Raw genomic sequence first — 21599 nt, forward strand, 5'->3', positions numbered from 1 at the left:
TTTTAATCATGTTGCTCCAAACTTCTCTTTCCTCATATTTGAGAGGCCCTGGCTTTCAGGTCTCCTGAGAAATAGTTTTGGAGGCACTTGTCTGGGCATGTTTGGTAGAATGCAAAGCTCTCCTCAGAGGTCAGCACTGAGAAGCTGGTGGATACCATGGTGAACTCGCAGACTCAAACACAACCAGTTCTCAGTCCCACATAAAGATGCTTCATCTAAGCCCTTTTAGAATAGAATAGAATAGAATAGAATAGAATAGAATAGAATAGAATAGAATAGAATAGAATAGAATAGAATAGAATAGAATAGAATAGAATAGAATAGACCGGAAGAGACCTTCAAGATCATCGCATCCAACCTGTATTTTTTGGTACATCTGGTTGTAAAGGTCAGTGATCAGCATATGGTTGAGAACTGCTTCTCTGGTTTCAAGTCAGATTTTTTTTCTATGCAGCACTGGGCTGGATCCAGGATCCTGAGGCTTGTTGGATTCTTGTTCAAAGCCGTTTCTCTGCTAAACAGAAGGTGAGCTCAGAAAAGCCCTTTTCTCTTCAGCATTTCATTCAGCATTTTGCTGTCCTACATACCCGCTGGGTAAATATTAATTATACTGTATTATTTTGAATGGAATCTCACCAATCCAACAACATCCCAGTGATGGTCGAGATATAGTTCTTCTGGAAGTTGGTAGCTCAGATAAAAGTTGTTGCTGTCACTCAGGATAATTATCCAGAATAACTCAAAGAAGGAAACAATTATTGTTGAACCAAACCACTCAGTAGCTCCCAGATTTTAAATTCCACTATAGTTACATTATTTTGCCATACATCAAGAGACACATCAGAACAGAAAAAGCACACTTAAAGCCTTTTCATTCTTCCTACCTGATTTCTGCATACCTAAAGAAAATTAAAACTTTACTTTTGATCTCTGGTTGTGTATTTTAGTACTCACATGAAAACCAGTGGGATCTACTCTCCTTTTCACTCTCTCAACTGTAGCTACCCATAGCCTTGAATCAAAAGCTAAATAAGGTCAAAAGGACAAAATTATTCATTAGAAGATATTATGCCACTAATCAGAATCTATAATCACAGTATAACTAAGGTTGGAAGAGACCTCGAGGATCATCGAGTCCAACCTATCAACACAGACCCCATGACTAGATAATACAATGTTCATTCTTGCAAAGATTTGGAGGAAAGAAAAAAAGGCAGACAGATAACTTTAAATTAATATATGGGTGTATGACAAAGTGTCCACTCAAAACTGGGAAGAGGGAATGGTACATCAAAAAGTAATAACTGATAATCTGCTTCTTATAAGGTTTTGGGTTGGTTGGTGGGTTTGTGTTTGTTGCTGTTTTTCTAATGACCTTCTGGAGGAAGACAACAGCATTATCTCAGATTTTGCCTGCACAAACTGAGTCCTAAAGAGATAGGTGTGGCTCATCCCAGCTCATCCACCAGGCAAAGCTGAAAATATGCAGAAATCTGCTTCTAGAGAAAAAAATCTCTTCATCACTATGTGCTGTGTTGGAATAACTGCTTTCATTTACACCCAGCTAAACCTCTGGCTACATGTTATGCTGAATTCACTCTGGTTGGTCTGCTTTGTTCTGTTGATGTGCCTATATAACTGGGATAAATCATAACTGAGGTCTTGACTAAGGCTAAAAATATCTGAATTGTAATGGCAAGCCCTCAGATCATGTCTGGAAGGACACTGCTAAACATGACTTGGAGGAGAGAGCACTTTTTAACATTTTTAGCAGCCATTCACATATCAAAATGTGTGAAGTGGATTTCAACATGCCATGAATTTAAGCTAACTATAAAGATGATATTTACCATTTACATTCTTTACCAAACAAGTACCTTAGAAAATGAATGGGTCCTGGCAATAATGAAAGCTAAACATTTGGAAAACTGCACTGACTTTCAAAATCAGTTTATTAAGAATGAGGTACCAAAGCTGATAAAAGTTTTCCCCACATCAATGAAAATCAGTAATTAGATAAACAATCTACTTAAATCAAGTACATGCCCAAAGGACTTTAAAGGAATTAAAAGTACATTTACTGATATTTGTGGAAATAAATTCCCTGACTAGTGCCTTAACTAATCTGAACCCTAGAAATCATTTGATATAAAGACATGGGTAGGAAGTTGTCAAGAAAAAGTCACTAAAATCACACAAAATATTACAGTTTCTCTCCAGTAAATATGAGATTTATCCTAACAGCAGCTGCATGATTTTTCAAACCCTTCAAAAACAGGCTTATTTATATCTTAGGGTTTGATTTGCTTAAAATTAAACCCAACTGTTTCTTTGTAAGAAGGCTGTATGTTTTCTGCCGGAAGTACAAAACGAGGAAAAGCAAGGTTAATCCTTTAGTACTGAAATTGTCAAGGAACCTAGGTCCCTGTAGCCATACAGTATGATCCAGATGCATAAATCCCCGTGCAAAAATCTTGGCCTAGTTTTTGAGGCTTCTTACTACCACCTAATCTCAGTGTTGACTTCACAGTTAAGGAAAATACACAGAACTTGATTGACAACATTATTTGCATACTAACATGCAAAGTCTCAGCACAGTCTGTTAAAGCTAAATGTGCCACAGACAATGCTTATGATCTTCTCTATTAGATTACTTGATGGGTTATATATGGTTCTGTTACTTGCATCAAGACAGTCACTTGAAGGTGAATGCATCAGAGGAAACTAGGAGCATGCACAGGGTATTCAGGCAGGGAAGCTAAATCTAGAATAAACTCAGGCACAGCATAGAGATCTGAATGATTTCTTTCAAAATCACCAGAGGGTCTCCAGGGATCATTGTGGTGCCTGATGAAATTTTGAAAGCAGCAGCATCAGCGAGATGAAACAGAGTGAAGCCACCACAGTTGTTCTACTGGACTCCAGAATCCCACTACCTCCCACAGGCACCTGGGGAACAGGAGCTGGGATGGGTCTAGGGGCTGTTTTTTTGCAGCCACGTGAGTATTCCCTCATCAGAATAAAGCTGTCTCCACACCCAAACACCCATCTTCACACTCCTCATGCAGCAGATTTTTGTAGATTACTAACAGCCAAAAACATCAGCATCAGATTTGAATGTTGATGACTAAACATAACTAAACACTTCATAAAAACATGGAATCCACTGATCTTAGCAGAACCTAAGGCAAGGTGTTTGTTAAGCAGTCTCTCAGTTTTCATCTCAGCATTTTCAGCTGTAAAGAGTCAGCCTAGAATAAAGAATACATAACACAGGTGGAAAAAAGATTGTTTGGGAAAGGTATATTTTAATCTAAAAATAAAACATTTTTTTTCCTTCTTAACTTCAACGATCTCTACATAATCAGTTAGTTCCTTTCTCCCTGGAGCTTTCACTACTCATTCAATCAACAAATACGCATCTGGAGCTTCATTTTAAAATTCATATTTTTTCTTGTGCCAAGATCCTCTGTGATTTTTCTCTCTTTTCTCTTTTGTACCAATCTTTATATTTACTTTGCCTTACTACCCGCAGAAACTAGAAAAACAGAAAGCAAATGTATTGATATTCACCTGGAAAAAGGCGAGCTACTAAAGCCTGCAGCACTCTGAAGGAGAAAGTGTCGCCCAGAATGCTGCTTATATAAAGGCAGTAACAAGTAATCAAATTCTGGCAATTCTTGAAACTTGCTTTCCTTTGAATTTCAGTCTGAATAATTTCTTTTTGAGCTTCTTCCTGGAATGAAGCATTCATACCACTGATGGGGATAGGACGCTTTGCTGAATACATGGAAGCTAAGGTTTGATGATTCAGTCTTCAACAAATTAAATCTCAGGATACATTTTCCCTTACATGATGCATTCATACTTCTGCAAGGCAACCCTGCGGAGGTGATATCCAAATAAAGAGTATGCCATCACAAAGTACATCAGAGGGAAAAGTTGCTTGAATGAATAAATTGAAGGGAAGAAATGTACTTTGTTCTGATTTTAAAATCCTTGTACAATTCTTTATTTGTCTTCTAAATTTCACTTTCTTTGGTTTTTGTAATTGATCCATCTCTTCTGTTTCTTAAACATCGTTAGAAAGAGAATGGTAAGTATTATATCTTTCAAGACTCTTTTCAAACAAACAAACAAAACAACAACAAACTACAAGTGAAACAAAAAAAACCCAAACCCACCACTTTCAACACCTGGAGTAGTGGGATATGCCCAACACTTCTGGGGGATCTCTGAGTGCAGCAGAAAGGGCTGTGCTCTTAGGCATGTCTGCTATCCTTGTACACCACTCAGGTTCCCAGCCCTTTGAAACCTTTGTGTCCTTACCTGGCAAGAGTGGTAAAACCAGGGTGACACACAACAGCATTTCCTGAGTTGTCAGTCCCCAGTGCTGTGCTGCTAAAGGTCTCTCAGCCCTATCCAAGATGGTGAATAGCTTGTCAAAGCTCCCATCTCCCTTCAGGCTGCAATTTAGCAATTCATCTCCCTTGCCTTACATCTTGATAATCCAGGGTAACACCAACTCTCTTTTTCCTGTAAAGGAGGGGAAGAGGGTAAAAAAAAAAGAGAGCAAGCGAGCGAGCATGGAGCTATGCCAGGTGCTTGCCCACAGGGCTCTACCAGAGATGGGATGTGATGTCCTGTGTATTTGCTGCTAGTGTCTGCCTTTGGTACAAGTTAATAGAAAGCCAGGCAGAGGAGAATGTGCAGAAACGTAAGGCTGCAGAAAGCAAAGGGTTAAGCTCTTTATCTTTTTGATATGAAGGAGGTTGAACTACATGACCTTTAAAGACCCTTTCCAACTCAAAACACTCCATGATTCTATGATTCTCACAACTATCCTCCCATTTCAGGGCATGAATAACTTCTGACAAAACAGCTGCAGTACAGAGTAGATTGTACTGTGAGTCCTGTGTTTCTGTTCGTGCTAAGAAGATGCCAAATAATGGGGAGTCCTCCAAGAAAGCCTACTCTCTTCACTAGAAGTTATGTTGAGGTGTGAGGAAAGATTTAGAATCTGAAGACTGATTTTTCAGGAATATGTTTACTGTATGAATCAAAGGCAATGCATGAAGCCTCTCCTATGAAGCAAAAAGCAGGCAGCAGAAGTATTAAAGTTGTTGGTTATGGGTAATCGTTCCATCTGAAGCATGCTCATTGCTCTGAAGAGGGAATCTGAGGAATCAAAGATCTGCTGGCCCACCAGAAACATGCCTTTGCAGGCCCAGGGACTTAGACAGCAATAGATGCCGAGATTTTGACACTGCTAATTTTTAATCCTTGGGAACATGCACCCTCTGACATAAGGTGAGTATTTGCTGAGGCACAGCTCTCTCAGCCCTTCTTCTTGCCATTTGCCAAGGTGTTGACAGATTAAATGAGGAATGGCCATAGACTCTGTATGGAAGGAGGTGGCAGCAGATCTTTTCTCTTACTTGTTGCAAACTTGCTCCTACACTAGCCAGGATTAATGTAGGAGGAGAACATGAGCGGTCTACACCCCCCCCCCCCAAGCATCCCACTTTACTTTGGTTACTTCATCAAAGTGACCTACATGTCCTTCAGTCTCGTTTGACAACATAGTTGTGACCCTGCTCCCTGCCAATTGGTGAACTGCTTCTGAATTCATCTATGAAAAAAAGTTTCTAAAGCACATGAAGGTGGTCTTGATAACTCCAAGATCTATAACACTAGATGAAAGGGGCATGAAGATAGAATTTCCAAATGCAAAAACGCCTCATGAAAGTCACTGAACTTTAAAAATAACACTATAGGAAAACAAAATAAGAAATCTCCATGAGAAAGAATACAAGGGAAAAGGGAAACTACAGTAAATTCCCCTGATTAATTGCCATCAATATTTGCATTATTTCTGTAACCACATCTAGTCATGGACTAGGGCCTCTTGTGTTGAGTACCAATATATTAATTCTGAGGCATATCTGTGCAGTGTTTGACAGCTATTGTCATTACAAGATAGGGCATTTTGTAGCCTTGCCAGCAGGCCAAGCTTCTCCTTGTTGACCATAATTGGCATTCCAGCATAACTCTTTGCTCTCCAGGATGTCAGAGGTGTGTGTCTCATTCCTAAACCAAGAACTGTAGTGTGGCATATAGAATAGAATAGAATAGAATAGAATAGAATAGAATAGAATAGAATAGAATAGAATAGAATAGAATAGACCAGACCAGACCAGACCAGACCAGACCAGACCAGGTTGGAAGAGACCTTCAAGATCATCCATCCAACCTGTCATCCAACACCACCTAATCAACTAACCCATGTAACCAAGCACCCTGTCAAGTCTCCTCCTGAACACCTCCAGTGATGGTGATTCCACCACCTCCCCAGGCAGCCCATTCCAGCGGGCAGTCACTCTGTGTAAAACTTCCTCCTAACCTTCGGCCTGAACCTCCCCTGACACAGCCTGAGACTGTGTCCTCTTGTTCTGGTGCTGGCTGCCTGGGAGAAGAGACCAATCTCTGCCTGTCTACAACCCCCCTTCAGGTAGTTGTAGAGAGCAATAAGGTCATCCCTGAGTTTCCTCTTTTCCAGGCTAAGCAGGCAATGAGAACAACGATGTGGTGTAAGAAATGCCTATGGTATTTCTAATGGAAAAACATTACTAGATTCTGAAGAGAAGCCCATCTCATAATTTTTGGCTTTTCCAGGTATCACTGCAAATGACCTTCCTGCCTCTCTTATGCTTGCTGTAAACAAGACAGAATTCCCCTAAAGTCATTGGAATTACATAGCTATAAATCTTGCAGGAGAAAAGACTGTATAACATGAAAAAAACACCTTGCACTTTTGACTAAATCTAAGATTAAATCTATTTTCAGACTCTGTCAAAAGCAAAGTAGAGGAAAGTTTGCTTTATCTTGCTATTGAATTACAGTATATTTTTTATGTCTGCAGTGAGACACACCTGTTAACTGACTAATACTGTGCCTGTAGGTGTTGTGTCTATATGAATCATACAGCTGAGCAAGAATTCACCTCTACATAGCTGTGCAAAAGAGCTTTGCTGAGAAAAATACTCAGGCACTATACTGGGTTAGGAGACTGGGACCTCTCATGACATTCATTTACATTCACTTGTCTTTCACTGCTCTTGCATGTGTTTGCATGTGAATGTGTGTGAGGAGGGGTGATGGACAGGTTAAAATATACTATACACACTGATACAATCTGTTCCCTTTACTCTGGAGAGAGGCAATAATTTAGACATTAGAATGCTGTGTGCTATCATTTAGAAATGCAAGAAATCATCTAGTGTGATGTTTAGCTTCATCTGCTCTTTTTTGCACATCTGCTTATTTCTACTCTGTGATGCAATACACTTTAAAAAGTTGGTGTGGAGATATCTCAAAAAGATCCTCAATGGAAGAACAAAGTAAGATGTAGGTGGTGTTTAAAACCTGGAAGCCAAACACTCCCATAATGGCACCAAACTACATGAAAAGGCAGGTAACAAGAATGGCATACAAAAATAATGCTCTGTGTTTGCAGCATAATTCAGTGATCACAAAGGTCCTGACTGAAAACATAACCCAGGCCCTGCCCTCTCTGAGAAGTTCTTATCAAAAGGAATAAAAAAGTAGCACATATTTCTTGACTGGAAAGTCTTTCAACTTGGTCCATGAGGCACCAGTAGTAACAGGAAAAAAACTCTAGAAAGATTTTCCTGTTATCAGCCTCAATGTTTCCTAATACATTATAACATCCTATTATTGTCTGAATAAAAGAGCAGCTTAGTCACCCATGAACCTCCCATTATGCTGTGTGTATAGTTTTAGCTGCAGGAGAAGAGCAGACTACTCAGTGATTCAGATCAACAGTGTCACGAGATTCTGCAAACCTCCCAGTTTTTCAGAAAAGCCCTGGTTTGATTCCACTCCAGCTTTTTTCTCATTTCCTGAATGTAGACTGTATTAGAGATGTTAGTGCTGCCAAGACTCTGGAAAGTAATATTAACCAGTTTTGACTTACTATAAGGCATTTACACTTACCACTGAGACTCCAGCATTGCAGGCTTCAAAACCACAGCAGACACGCACAGCAGTATTAAAATAATTATTAAGATCAGTGTTGACTTTCATTTCACATACAGTTTGCCTTTCTCATTACAAGTATACAACTCAGGTGACCCCTTTCCCAAGTATATTCACCAAAGACTGCAATTCCAGATTCAATCAGCTGGTGGTCAGCACAAGTCCTCTTTGGAGAATCGCCATCAACTCTAAACATATTAATTAAATCCAAAGGTACTTCTGGGAGCCATTTCATTTTCCTGAGTCAACATAACCTCATATAATGGCAGCATTACTCTTCCCACTGTGACTTGCTGTGCTTAAAGCAGCTCTGTGTTACTTTCTATGCATGGTTTAGCAGTCATAGTGGTGTTGGGATGATGGTGGACTTGATGATCTTGGAGGTCTTTTCCAGACTCGATGAGTCTATGACCCTATCCATGGTTCCATGTCTGAGGTGCTTTGCATGTTGTGTATCCATTTGCACTCACACAAAAAAAAATGTGCTACTTTTACTTTTACAATGTATTGCACCTGCCACAACCTACTCAAAGAAAACTACAAAAGGGGGTTTGGCATCTGCTTTGTAGTTTGTACCCTTTCTAACCAAAGGGACAAGGATATATTCACTCACCTCTAACTCTTTTCTGCACTTCCACAGCAATGGGTGACACATTCTAGACATCTTTGAACACACGGTGACAAAAGATGCTCTTATTCAAAACAGCCTGCTCAGTCTGAATAGGGATTGGGCAGGGGGAGGGTGTTTGCCTCTATATTTTGCTTGATTGTCTGTTTGCCTTTCTAAACTGCACATATTTGCATAAAAGAAGGAATGTTGTATCATCTCCCACTGCTTATTCCCCATCTGAATCCTGCTGATGACACCTTGATCATTTCCAGAGCAACCAAGACCATGACTTCAAATAGGATACAAGCAGTAGGAACAGATGATCTCTCTGGAAACAGAGATCCTCATCCATGCACATAAATATTCTGTTTAAAAAAAAAAGAGAGAGAGAGGGAAACAGAAATGTTGAAAATACCTGCCATGAAAAGATGATTTTTCTAAAAGGAGTGTCAGACATTTTTCTTTCTTCTAGTTGTCTGTTTTGCTGCTTCTTAACATTTAGGGTTTTTATATGATTTAAAATAGTATTAGGTGACAGAGGTAGCAGTAGAGAAAGAGCATCCTTGGTCAGAGCTGGTCAGGCAGGTTTACATGCAGTTCCTCTGCCTGGTACAGCCCATGTTTTAGATAGTTGCAAAGGAACTCTTCTTGGTCTGTAGGAAAGCAGAAAGTATCTATGGAAGGTTTCAGGAAAAGGAAGAACAACAGGCCACTGATACTGGAAGGATGGCTTGATGATAAAGAAGAGCTGACCGTGGTAAACAACCTGACATGCCAGACAAGGGGACGTTTGCCTCCATGCTGGAGAAGACCAACCTGATATGGGATGAAGATAACAATGGACAGCTGCATATCTAAGGGGAAAACCCAATTAGCAGCAGTGATGCAAGAATGTCAGGGAATTGCTTACCCTGCTCGATTTTTTCCTATATAAGCTGCTTGTTCTGTACCAATAAACGATTCCTGCCTCACCAACATGGGAGTCCGTGCATGCTTTCCAAAATTGGTCTGTTTGGCTTTAGCAACTTTTGCTTAGTGTGGTCCAAATCAGAAACAGCTAAAATCCTGATCCTGAGGCTTTCCTCTTGTTAATTTTTTGTTACTTTTTACTTTGACAGTATTTTCTCTCTCTTTTTTTTTTTTTTTTTGATAAAACAAAGCCACAAACTGTGATCTTTCTAGGGAAACACCTTTTAATGTAGCCTTTCTGAGTGTAGCACTTCAGAACCTGACCTTGCATCTCCTCCAGCAAATGAATAGTGTGCCACAATGCAGCATGCAGCAAGCAGGCCTAAGCTTGTTGTCTCCAGGGCACATACAGATGATCAAAGCATCAGTGCTTGGAGTCAAGTACAAATTGCTCAGTGATTGGATTTTAGGAAAAGCAGATACTTCTGAACTCCTCTGCCTATAGTGCAGTGCCAAACACTATTTAGGCTACCACCCTCCTGCTAGTTTTACATTCTGCAGATCCTTAATTGCAGCTACAAAGGCAGATGGAAATAGATATATTTTTCTAGTCCTTTGGGATGCATCACAGATGATTACTTGGTTCAGGGAGGGTCAGTTGCATGCAACTCAGAATCATTCTACCTTTCCATACCAAGCTACACTGTGGCTCAGGACCACATGGGGAGTCTGGTGGGCCACACTAGGGTCAGGAATAGGTGTATGATCCTGACAAACTGTATAGATAGCATCAAACCTTCAGGTAATAAAATTGCTGAGGGAAGTGATACCTGAAACACAAATAAACTTCAACTGCCAGCAGAAGAGATTATTAATCACGCTGCCTTGTCTTTGAAAATTAATGATACAGAGGGACAGAGAACAATCCTGCTCCCTTTTTCAAGCAAATAAATCTGATAAAGGCAGAAGCTGCTAAACTTAAGGTCTGTGGCCCTCAAGTGTGTGTTCGTGGTAATGCGGGTAGGAAACACCCCTGCAGGCAGACGGGCTCTCAGCTGAGGGAGGAAGATGCTGTAGAAAGTAAAGAGTGAGTGCAGGGAACGGTGTGGAGTAGGGACCGTAATACCAAAACAGCTTTGAAATGTGCAGGCTCCTGAACCACCTGTTAAAGTAAAACCTTTCACTAAGCTGCCACCAAAGGCAGAGTGGCAGCCCACGAGACTTCTAGCAGGGTTTTTGCTTTTGATCCAGTCTCTTCTATTACTGCATAAAGACAACTTACATAGTGTAAACCAGGGCACGACTGAAGTCCACACTGTTGTTTTTTTTTTCAGTCAGGATGATTATGGACTTAGATATCCTGGGAAATTTCAGCTGAAAAGCTGGTGATAAGATTAGTAGAGAAAGAATTTGTGCCTGTTCAGGTCAAACATTACAGTGCTGTTTCCTGCCACTGGCTGGTAGTCAGAAGAGAACTGAAGATTAGACAGCAAGCTTTAGACAAAGTTGAAAACCATGAATGTCACACTGACTAGAATAAACTACACTGATAAAACTGGGGGTTGTCTCTGGAGTTTGTATTTTCAAAACAGCAGGTAATTTCTTCCCCAGATTTTTGGAGAGGACCAAATAGTAAAGTTTTTTCATGAGTTTTACCATGAGCACTCACATTTTTAAACTCTCTGCTGCCGGAATTGGGAGCTAATGTAGGACACATGAGACTCATGACTAACCACAGGTGATCAGCTCCTGTGGAAAACCAAACCAGACCAAACCAAACCAAGACGAAAATGTGGTTATATACAGTTTGAGGTATCAGGAAGCAAAGGATCACATGTTTGTGAGTTTTTTTTCTAACCCATAGGATCCACAAAGGATTTGAGTTGGGCTCATGAATTTTGAAATGCTTTAAGCTGGACATATTCCATGGTGACTTCTTGAGTGCTCAGAGGAATGTAAACCTGCCAGGTTTTATTGCTGGCTACCCACAAATTCAGGTTATCAGAGAGCATTATACATGCTCTCCTGAGAGTCTGCCGTATCATCATTCTCACAGGATGTACAAGGGCAGTCGTACGTAGCTGTTTACTCATATAGTTGTTGTTGCACATAGCTAAACCTCCACTGTATCCATAGGGCCACTTTAATTTTTTTTTTTCTTTTCAATTGGGACACCTAAAGCATGAACAGAACTATAAACAAAGCCAGGTACTAATCTTTTATTTGAATGAAAAAATCTTTCTGTGACACCCCTTCTACAATTCAAACTTCATGTTTTTTCCTTGATTTTTCCTTTGTGCTCCAACTGGCAAATATTTCTTTCTGGCAGAAGGTTTTGTACACATTAGCATAAATTCACTGGGGTTTTAGGAATAGCAACATGTCCAAATTGCCCTTCCAGTGAGCCTCCAAAGGTCTGGGCCTTTGTTTGCATGCATACTTCAGGCAAACGCTGTCAACATTTTGTGCAAACCCCATGACTCAGTCACTAGAAGAAAGGTGTGATGTGCAGCAGAATTTCCCAATTATTGTTACTCTTGCCACCGTATTTCCTCTCAGCGTGCTTTTCACATTGCCTTTAAATTTCCAAGAATCAGCTTAATTAGCCATATTAAACAAACACCCTCTGACCTGTTTTAACAGGGCTACAAAGCATCCTCAGTTCTTAATCAATGCTTCTTCCGTGCCACACAAAAGATTTAGTTTATTAAGATAAGCCTCTCCACTGAGAAACACATTACCTAGGTTTTGGTGGTTCAGTAAGGGGTTTCCTGTAGCTCTTTGCATTCCTTTAGCTGAAAACAGTGACTCGCCAAAAGCCCTTTATTCTCTATTTCCAAACGCTTGTACAAAAGAAAAATGTATGATTCTACACTGATATGTAATACTCAAAGTAAGCCATGGGTGTGACAAAGCTGTGGGCCACTGTATCAAATGTTCTGTCATGATTAGTAACATTTAAGACAATTTTTTTACCACTTTCCCAGTCACAGAAGTTCTCTTCTGAAAGAGGTGACATTATACCTATGGGTAAAACCTTCCATGCTACAGGCACTACCTGTAAGTCCTACGGCCTTTGCACATATACCATGTAGAATGCAGGTACTCATTCCTGCTGACCAGCAGCTTCAGGAGAAGCAGGTAATCTTCATGTTGGCATGCAGCATCTTGGTGGCAGAGCAGTCAATGTCCATACCAACAGGTGTGTACTGCTGCCAGAGGCACAACTTTCCCCAGATCTGTCAATAAGGAAGAACTGATCTCTGTGAAAGGCACAGAGCCCAAAATACGTCATGAAGAATGGGAGGGATCCAGATTTTTAATGAGGCACAGCTCAGCAGCTGTATCAGATGGGCACTGTCTAGTGATCAGACTAAAGCACTGATATTAGGAAGACAGTCTTGCTCTCATTCCTACCAGAGATGGAGGGGAGTAAGCTACTGAAACTGCTCACTGTTCTACTCCCAGAGTGTACCACAGAAATATTTATTGACCTCAAGGAAGGTTGTGACTCCTGTAGTTACAGTGTGTCGGCAGTTGAGTATCTTTATGTGGAAAGAGTTAGAGTCAAGGAGGATCTGTAAATCCTACTGAAGACAACAACATCCCAAAGAAATTTTCTTTATCTATTCTATCAGAGATTCACTTCCCATCCAGTGCCAATGTGAGCATCAATGACATTCCCTTCTTTCCCCATTTCCATTGCTCTGGAGAAATAGTTCAGGTTCCAAAGTATTGCTTTGATGAACTGCTAGAGAACATGAAAAAACAAACAAACCCCCCCAAAATTACACCACCCCAGAATTCTCAGGGAAAAAGGTAACTTAAATGCATGCAATAAATCTGGTCTGGAGCTACAGATGTGTAAATGACTTTGTAGTGCTCTCAGTTTGCAACAGCTGATGCAGTAAAACTCTTCTTTCAAAAACAACAGTTCACTCTCCTTAAGTGGAAAAGACAGCTTACCTGTGTGGCTGCAAATGAGAAGCTGAAATGGCTTTTCATTATTAAATGGCACCAATTGAAAGATTTTCTGCCATTAACTATCTTCAGAGTGTCCCTGAGGTCACCTGTCCCTGCACAGAAAGAGTCTCAGAAAGCTATTTCACACCTGCTAGCCCCGCCTTCTGCATGGCAGAGAATCATGTATGGAAGCACACGTGCATTGGCTCCTGGCTCTCCTGCCAGGGTAATGGATGAATGAGGTCACAGAAGTTTGTGCATGAAGAAAAGAGCAGACTAGGAGAGCCACTGCCTGGGTCAGTCTCACAGGGTATTCTCTCAGAGCCCTTTGGCTATGCAGCTTTTGAAAATTAACCAGGGCATGGTAGCAGCAAAAGGAACTTATTCACCATGTGAACCAAAACACCCTTCATATAATGCAAACCCTGCAATGCCTCAGGTGGTATGTCATAGACAGAGCTATGTCCAAATAAGGCTACTTCTCAAAGCCTGTCTTGTGAAGAGCAGGTGCTCTCAAAATACTTGTACCACATCTTCCAGTGTCTTGGGCTGCTGTGCTGTGTGGTTCCAAAACCCAGAAGGGCTGTATCAAAGTTCCAGAGGAAAAAGAGAAACATATTGTTATTATTCACCCTCTATTGATCTTGTAAAGGTGAGGAACAATATCAACACTTCACAAAAGTGCCATCTGAGTTTCAAACACTGTCCTACAATAATTTAAGCTACTATGAAATAACCGTCAGTAAGCAATGGATGCCTTTCGCTCTTACCAGATTGATTTTGGAATTCATGCTGAAGACAAGTTGAAACTCCAATGGAATTTAAATATATGAGGCATTTCCTAAGGCTTGTCCCTCCTTGTGTTTTTCAAAAGCACTATCACAAGACAACTTGCATGACAATCTGAAGCAGTAGAGAGTGGAAGGGGACTAGCATGAGCAGAACTTGAGATAGTTGGCTATAATCAGTCAGACTCTGCCTTTTCTGAATTTTGCTAACACTCCTGGTTTCTGCAAAACAAGGGGAGACAGGATGCAACAACATCTGCAAATACAGCCTCTCCTGTCACATACGTGTCCTTCTTCTTGAGAACTTTGTGGAACGCTGGCTTGAAAAGGTCAGCAGGAGTATATCTGTTATCGTTCAGATGTAGATATATAGGGGCACATTAAAGCAGCAGGCATGCAGCATGCGACATTCATCTTGTAGAGGATGGCCAAGGCCTTCCAAGGGATAAAGTGCAGTTATACTCAGCACAACAAACTCTCTGCTGAATCTTCAGTACAAGCCAAGGCCATTTCAAGTACAACCTGTGGCACTAAAATGCTGATACAGATTTTCAACACCTAGAGCAGTTGTTGCAAACCTCCATGATTTGGGCACAAAGAGACCAGTGAGGTGTACCTCAAGAAACTTCTTAACCATTGTTTTTATGGAATCTGCCTCTGCTTGTTGGATTGAGCAATTTGAGTATTAACATTGCCAGGAAAGTTTGCAGCCCAGCAGGAAATGTACATTTGAATCTCACCAGCTTGCTTACCCTTGTTTAAATGCTAAGGAGGAGATTCTTCTGTGGCAAAGCCACAATCCTCATTGCTGGTGAGGGGTGCCTACACATCCTCAGGGCTTCTTTATTCACTGTCCCTGAGATCAGGCAAATAGCGTATCAGAATTTGGGGACTGGCAAGTCTGAAGCTTGGAGTGGTGACACCAGGACTGTTATGAGATTATTTCTGACATGATCACAGAGAAATATGCAGTATAAAGTTAAAAATAACTTGTGCAATGGCTAAAGTAGAACCACTTTAAATGCATAAGGTTTCTTCCTCCCCCCCCCGCCCCGAAATGTCTGCCACACTCTGCTATGTGTGTGCTCGCATTCACTTCACATAGCATCAAGTGCAGCACTTCGATTGCTGACAGTTGTACAGGGATATCTCAGCCTATTTTATACAGGATCTGAATCTTGGAACCACAAATCATTCACCAAAAAAAAAAAAAAAAAGAAAAAAAAAAAGAAAAACACAAAACAAACAAACAAACCACAACAGGGGCAGTAAAAAGAGAGTTTGCAAAAGTGGCTGCATTTTGCTTCATTATATAAAATGCTTTCAGAACTCTTATAGAGACAGTTGAATTATGGGTAACATTTATGTAACTTTTCACATAAATAATCAATCAGCCCAGATTTAACTGTCAGCAGTGCTGGTTGAGCTCTCCTTGTCCTAATTTTCATAAGTTAAATGTTAGGGTTGACTACCATCCCTCAATATTCCTTAGCTCTTTAGATGATAACCGTCTTCATCTGAGATTGCCACATCCCCCCTCTGTACATCACATACACACAACTACAAGCAGGGTCATGGTCATAGACATGAGCAAATGTACATTTCCAAACTTATTTCTGGAAGGATCAGCTAACAAAGTGTTCATGTCAGGAGATCAGTTTTGCAATAGGAACCCACATCACCCAAGGAAGAAACAGTATTCTGAAATATCAATACTCAAGCAAACAGCAGCTGCTTTAACAGGAGTTAAATAGAATAATAAATTCTCCAAACTCGTGCAACAGGTATACAGAGGGGGAAAAAGATTGTTTCCATCTCCATTCTCCTTTTCCTCTCCACACTTCTGATTTCCCCAAAGGCTGTCAAAAGTAATAACATATGAATCTTTTTTGTCTCCATTTTCAAGCCTGAGCTTTATCTAGCTGCTCAGACTTAGACAAATCATCCTTCCCTAGCAGTTTACTCCAGCATTATTCTGACAAAAATATAAAATCAAAGGCAGGTATTAGCTTGCTTCTTTCTTTCTTTCCTCCAATATGTGGCATCGATACAAGACAGTGTGCTGATGTCACTAGCTTGCAAGGTGCGAATCATTACACAGAAGAAAGCAGGCACATGTAATTGCACCTCTGCAAAATAAAGACAGCTCCTTTGCTTTTCATCAGCAGTGTTCCTTTGTTACCACAAAAGCTTGCACTGCCAACATTCACATGTGAGCTAGCTCCTGATTAAGCCTGCCTCTGGTTTTCTGGCTATTTTGATTAGCAGTGGCCAGAGGAAAGGAAAGGGCAGGATTGGTTGTCTGCCAGTAGCAGTCATATAACAGAAACACAGATCATTTCTTTCCCTTAAAATAAAAAATTATTTGCTGGGCTGGACTTTTACGTCCTTTCTCTTCTCATTCAGAGCAACAGTTATTTGACTGTGTGGCATGTCAACAGTTTGGCTAAACTAGTATCTGTTGCTAGGGCTATATTTATGGTAGGATCTCCTCATAGGTTAGGTTAGAGTCTCACTGGTAGGATCTCCTCATGGTAGGATCTCCTATGGTAGGATCTCCTCATAGGTAGGATCTCCTCATAGGATAGGATCTCCTCATAGGATCCTCATAGGATCTCCTCATAGGATAGGTTAGAGTCTCACTGACTAAAATATTACAAACTATGCGAGTTTCCTTATGTCCTTTGTTTTCTGCTTGGTTTTGATTTTATAGACATCTAATTGCATGTCCCTAGGAAAAGTTATGAATTAAGAATCCATACACAAGATCATTTGGTCTCTTCCCAAATCTGGAATGACCCTGTTACACTCATTAGTTGCTAGCTCATGCTTCCATATCTGCTGAGATCACTGACAGCGCAGCAAACACTGCTGATTCACAGACAGCTCAAACACTGCAGCTATAATACATGAATAGACTAAAGAAAAATATTACAAGATAAATACAATAGCTTTCTGTTAGCTACTGAATCTTACCCAACCTCTAATACCTCCAGGAAGTAGCATTTATCCACACATATCTCAAAGCATTAGACAGCAAATACCAGCTCCATTTCTCCATATCACTGCAGATGTCCCCAGTACTTTCCATCCATTTTCTTGTAATTTTGCATGGCCACGTGAATGCCCAACTCTCCTTATCCAGACACTGATTTATTGTCAAACCAGCTTGGAGTTCTTCTCCGTATGTGTCTGTTCTAAGCACTCCTTGGAGAGATATCAAATGGGGAAGCAGGACTATGTGTCTTTCACTCAAGTGAAGATGACACATTGCTTCCTTTTGCCAGAAGTATGGCTAAAATAGAAAATGGAGTTGTCTATCTCTGTATCCTTCCTGGACTCAAACATAAGAAACCATTACTTCCAATAAAATATCCTTCAGTTTTTGAAATGAACCTCACACTACACTGACAGACCAGCAGACTGACTATCTCTAGAAAACAGATAGAAACAGCAGTGGCATCACATCACTGTGTGCCCTTCAGCCTTTGCTTGCCAAGACCACCATCATTTCCAGGCTTATCATTTTAGTTATTTGCTTCCTTGTTGAGACTAAGACTAAATGAATGCCATGAATCCTATTCTTTAGACACTTATCTGACAGGAACACAAAGAGAACTCATTTCCCCAGTATGACACAAGACAGTAATCACCATTGGAAGGAAATTTAGAAGCAAAAGATGTTATGGACCACAGGCAGTCTCCTGAGGCATCCCTGAAAATATTTCTTTATAGGATGGACAATGGATGAAACACAGATATTAATGGGCAAGGACTGTAGTTGTCAAATTGAAAGGAAGCAGATAAGAACCAAGGCTTTCTCTTTTTGGAAGGTGAGAACATGCAGTCTGGAGTTTGGAATGTCTCTGTTGGAAAGGACAGAACTATTGATCTGTATTGAAGGGGAGGGGAATACTGATGGGAAAGGAAAGGGCTGCTAAAATAAAACAGTAATTCTGCTTTCCAGTTAGGAAACCAAAAGAGACAATATCTGCTCTTATTCTGTTTTACAATCAGAATAATAGACCTAGCTTCTGATCTGCCCAGTTCCTCACTTGCTGTAAGTCTACATCTGATCTGTCAGCAGCAGAGATGAAAATGATTGATCTGTGACTCTGTTGGCATAATAAATTCCTGATGAAGCATTTATATATTGTATAAATACAGATGAGGATTTTTCTTATCATCAGCTACCTGAAGTCATATCAGCTATATATATATGACTGTAAAAGAAATGTCATTTTTTGTTACTCTTTGTCCCTCACTTGGAACCCCTGACTACCTGCAAGGGATTGCAAGGAAAATGAGAGGGTCTGTGTGTCTTCGTGAGAGGGAGGGGGAGAAACCAACACAGACACAGCCTTACCATTTGTTATTTCTGGTTCTTTTCATTCCATTTTTGTAATGGCTTTTAAGAGCTAAGCATTTCTCTTCTATGCCCTGGCTACAAGCTAGTACCCGACCAGCCTTAAAAAGAGAGGAATTTGATTTCATTCAAGCAACAGAATATTTTCCATTCAAAGGAACTGCCTGTATTCTTCTCTGAACCTTCAGCATCCTCCCTTCCTTTTCACTGCTTTCTTCCTCTCCCTTCAACTCTTTCCCTCCACCTGTCATGTCTTGGTTTGGAGCCTTTGAAAAAACAAAGTGGACCACCTTTAAAAGCATGCATTCCATCAATACGTACTGCAGTTCATATTTCCACAAGAACTTCTAAATGAACAGAGCTCAAGATGCAATAAAAGCAGAGTCAAAAGACACATATTTCTTGTTGCTATTTAAAAGATGAAAGCAGAAACCAGCTCAAAATTAACCCCCTAGTTCCCCTCCAGAATAAGTGCTTTAAAAAAATCCTCCAAAGTATAACAGCAATAACAGCAGAGGGATACTATTGTTTGAAACCTTTTACTTCCCTCATTTTTTATTCTTTCCATTTGTGTTCTGGCAACTGTGAATAATTCTGTACCCTGGAACTGTTCTGCGACCTTTTGCATCAACAAGAGCTCTCCTCTCCAGTCATTTCTTGAAGTGCTACCTAATATGAATTTAACATGACTGATGCAGCCTCTTAAACACACACAGAGACTCACGCACTGACTCCTTTCTGAGACATGCAGAAGCATGCTCCATCCCATCCATAAGCAGAAAAAAATTCACTTCATCATAGAGGTGTATTCCTTGAAAATAACCATATTTCATGCCAATGGGAACAACCACTGTTATGGGTTTGAGACTGAGATGTCTTAACCATAGGGATAGATGGCTTCCAAGGGGCTAGACAGTTCAGGAGGTGGACACAGAAAAGTGTAATCTTTGTTATTTCATTCTCATCATGCTGCATCTTCCCTATATAAAGGGGTTCACAGTTTGTTATGGCCTTTTTTCCCTCTCCTAGCTCCCAGTGCAGATTTTTATCTCTTGTGGTGGGGTAGAGGTTTGTGGCCTTCTGCTGCCTTGGCAAAGTGAAGTTTTAGCTATGCAATTTGGGCCTGGTATGATGAGGGGAAGCAAAGAGGCAGTGGGGGTGGGGGTGGGGGGGTGGGGGGAGCATGCACCTGGTGTTTTGGCCTGGTTGTGGGGGGTTAGTTTTGGAAGATATTGACCCAGTAAGGTTTTTGGAAAAGCCCAGATTGGGGAGAACTGAGCCAAAGCTGAATGAGAATTTGTGGGTTTTGTATTTCTGTATATATTTGTGAATAGTATTTCCATTTAAACTTTCCAATTCTGTGGAGCATTTTCATTTTACTCCTTTTGAGGAGGTAAATTAGCTTTCTGTCTGCTCAACCCAAGACAAACCACCTATACTACAAACATTCCAAGTTTTCCTGGGGAAATTAAAGAACTGATATTACGGAGGGATGATCTCATTAACTAAGAAAATAAGGTCTCATTAAGTCTGAGCCATTATGAGGTTTCCTTTGAGTCAGCTCTGCTGCTGCTTTTTAAGAGTGCATAAAGAACCCATATGCGATCAAACAGATATCAAGAGCATTCTCCAACTCCATAATCAAATGCATGCATCAATGAAGAATGTCTCTTTTTACTTTTAGATTCATTTAATGAAAGAGGTTAATAGATTGGAGTGTAGTTTGCAGCAGCACAACACTGCTGCAATAATCTCCCACTATGGAAACAAATGGCAGGCATCCTGCTGCAAAACAGGTGGATAAAGTGGGCAGAATGAAAGGACTTAAGATGTTTTCTTTAAGCCCTTCAAGTCTATGTATAATTTCAAGGTATACTTTTCTTCATTTAGGAGCTAAAAATTGGTCCAAAGATTATACAGAAGGTTTGTTGTGGGTTTGTTGTTTTTTCAAAAGCAGGTCACATGAATTACCTTGACAGGTCAAGAAGTAGCCAATTTAATTCCTGGCAATGGTTTATGCTTTCTTAGAAGCCAAAGTTCCTATATGTTATTACTCTAGTTAAAATGTCAAAAAAAACCCAACAGACAAAGAAACACAAAAAAAAATCCCTGGACTCCAGAAATGCCTAAAACCAATGCCTGAAAACTTCTTTGGCAAAATGTTGTGGGTGTCTATTTCTCTTTTTTCAGGCTTTTTGCTTTTTCCAGTCACACAGACCAACGAGCAGAGCCTTATGGACAATTTCCTCTGTAGTCCATTTGTCAGGGGAAAAATTAGTTTCTGAAAAAAATAAAACATTTCAGGAAATTCCCCATGGTACATATTGAAACATAAAAATATGTTTAGTTAAATTCTTTCTGGATTAAGCTCTTCATATTTTTTCTGATGAGAAGTGACAATTTGTAAGGTAAATGAAGAAGACGAAAAACAAAGATAAGTTCTCGCCTGGTCTGTGTTTACATTTCTCTTGGAAAAATCCCTTATCATATCCACTTGTAACAAACTGGCTGTCTGATCAGGAACCCACACAAACAGGGAAAGCTTACCTTATGTCTTCTTGTTAAAAAAGAGCAAACTGCTCCTTCTTCTAGCAGACCATTTGAAGCTGGGAATAAGGGAGGGAACATTGTGAATGCAGGGAATTCCTGAGAACTCTTGAGTTCCTGGGAATGAGTGGTCCACTCAAACTCATCTTCCAAAGTGGAAGATGACTGTGGTTATGGTACATTGCACAATGAAGATCTTCCCATCTGGAAATTATTGTAACACAAAATTATGAATAATATAACCCAGGACTTTTGTTTTTAAATAACTGAGCTCCTTCCAATCACCTGCTGCAGAGTACACTTCACTTGACAGCGCAGTTAGTGGTTTGAGAGTAGCCCAAGTAAGGAGCTACTGCTA

The 21599-nt window shown here is 40.3% G+C and overlaps 1 long non-coding RNA gene across 1 annotated transcript; it reads left to right on the forward strand.

The window, feature by feature from the left end:
- The first annotated feature begins 290 nt into the window (after positions 1 to 290).
- Positions 291 to 2890, forward strand: LOC137441622 (uncharacterized). Its single transcript, XR_010987452.1, has 3 exons — positions 291 to 370; positions 455 to 525; positions 2822 to 2890. It is a non-coding gene; the product is annotated as an uncharacterized lncRNA (long non-coding RNA).
- Positions 2891 to 21599: the final 18709 nt, after the last annotated feature.

This window comes from Melanerpes formicivorus, unplaced genomic scaffold (genome assembly GCF_026170545.1).
Source record: "Melanerpes formicivorus ecotype bairdi unplaced genomic scaffold, bMelFor1.0.p_v2 SCAF_6, whole genome shotgun sequence".
Classification (NCBI taxonomy): Eukaryota; Metazoa; Chordata; class Aves; order Piciformes; family Picidae; genus Melanerpes; species Melanerpes formicivorus.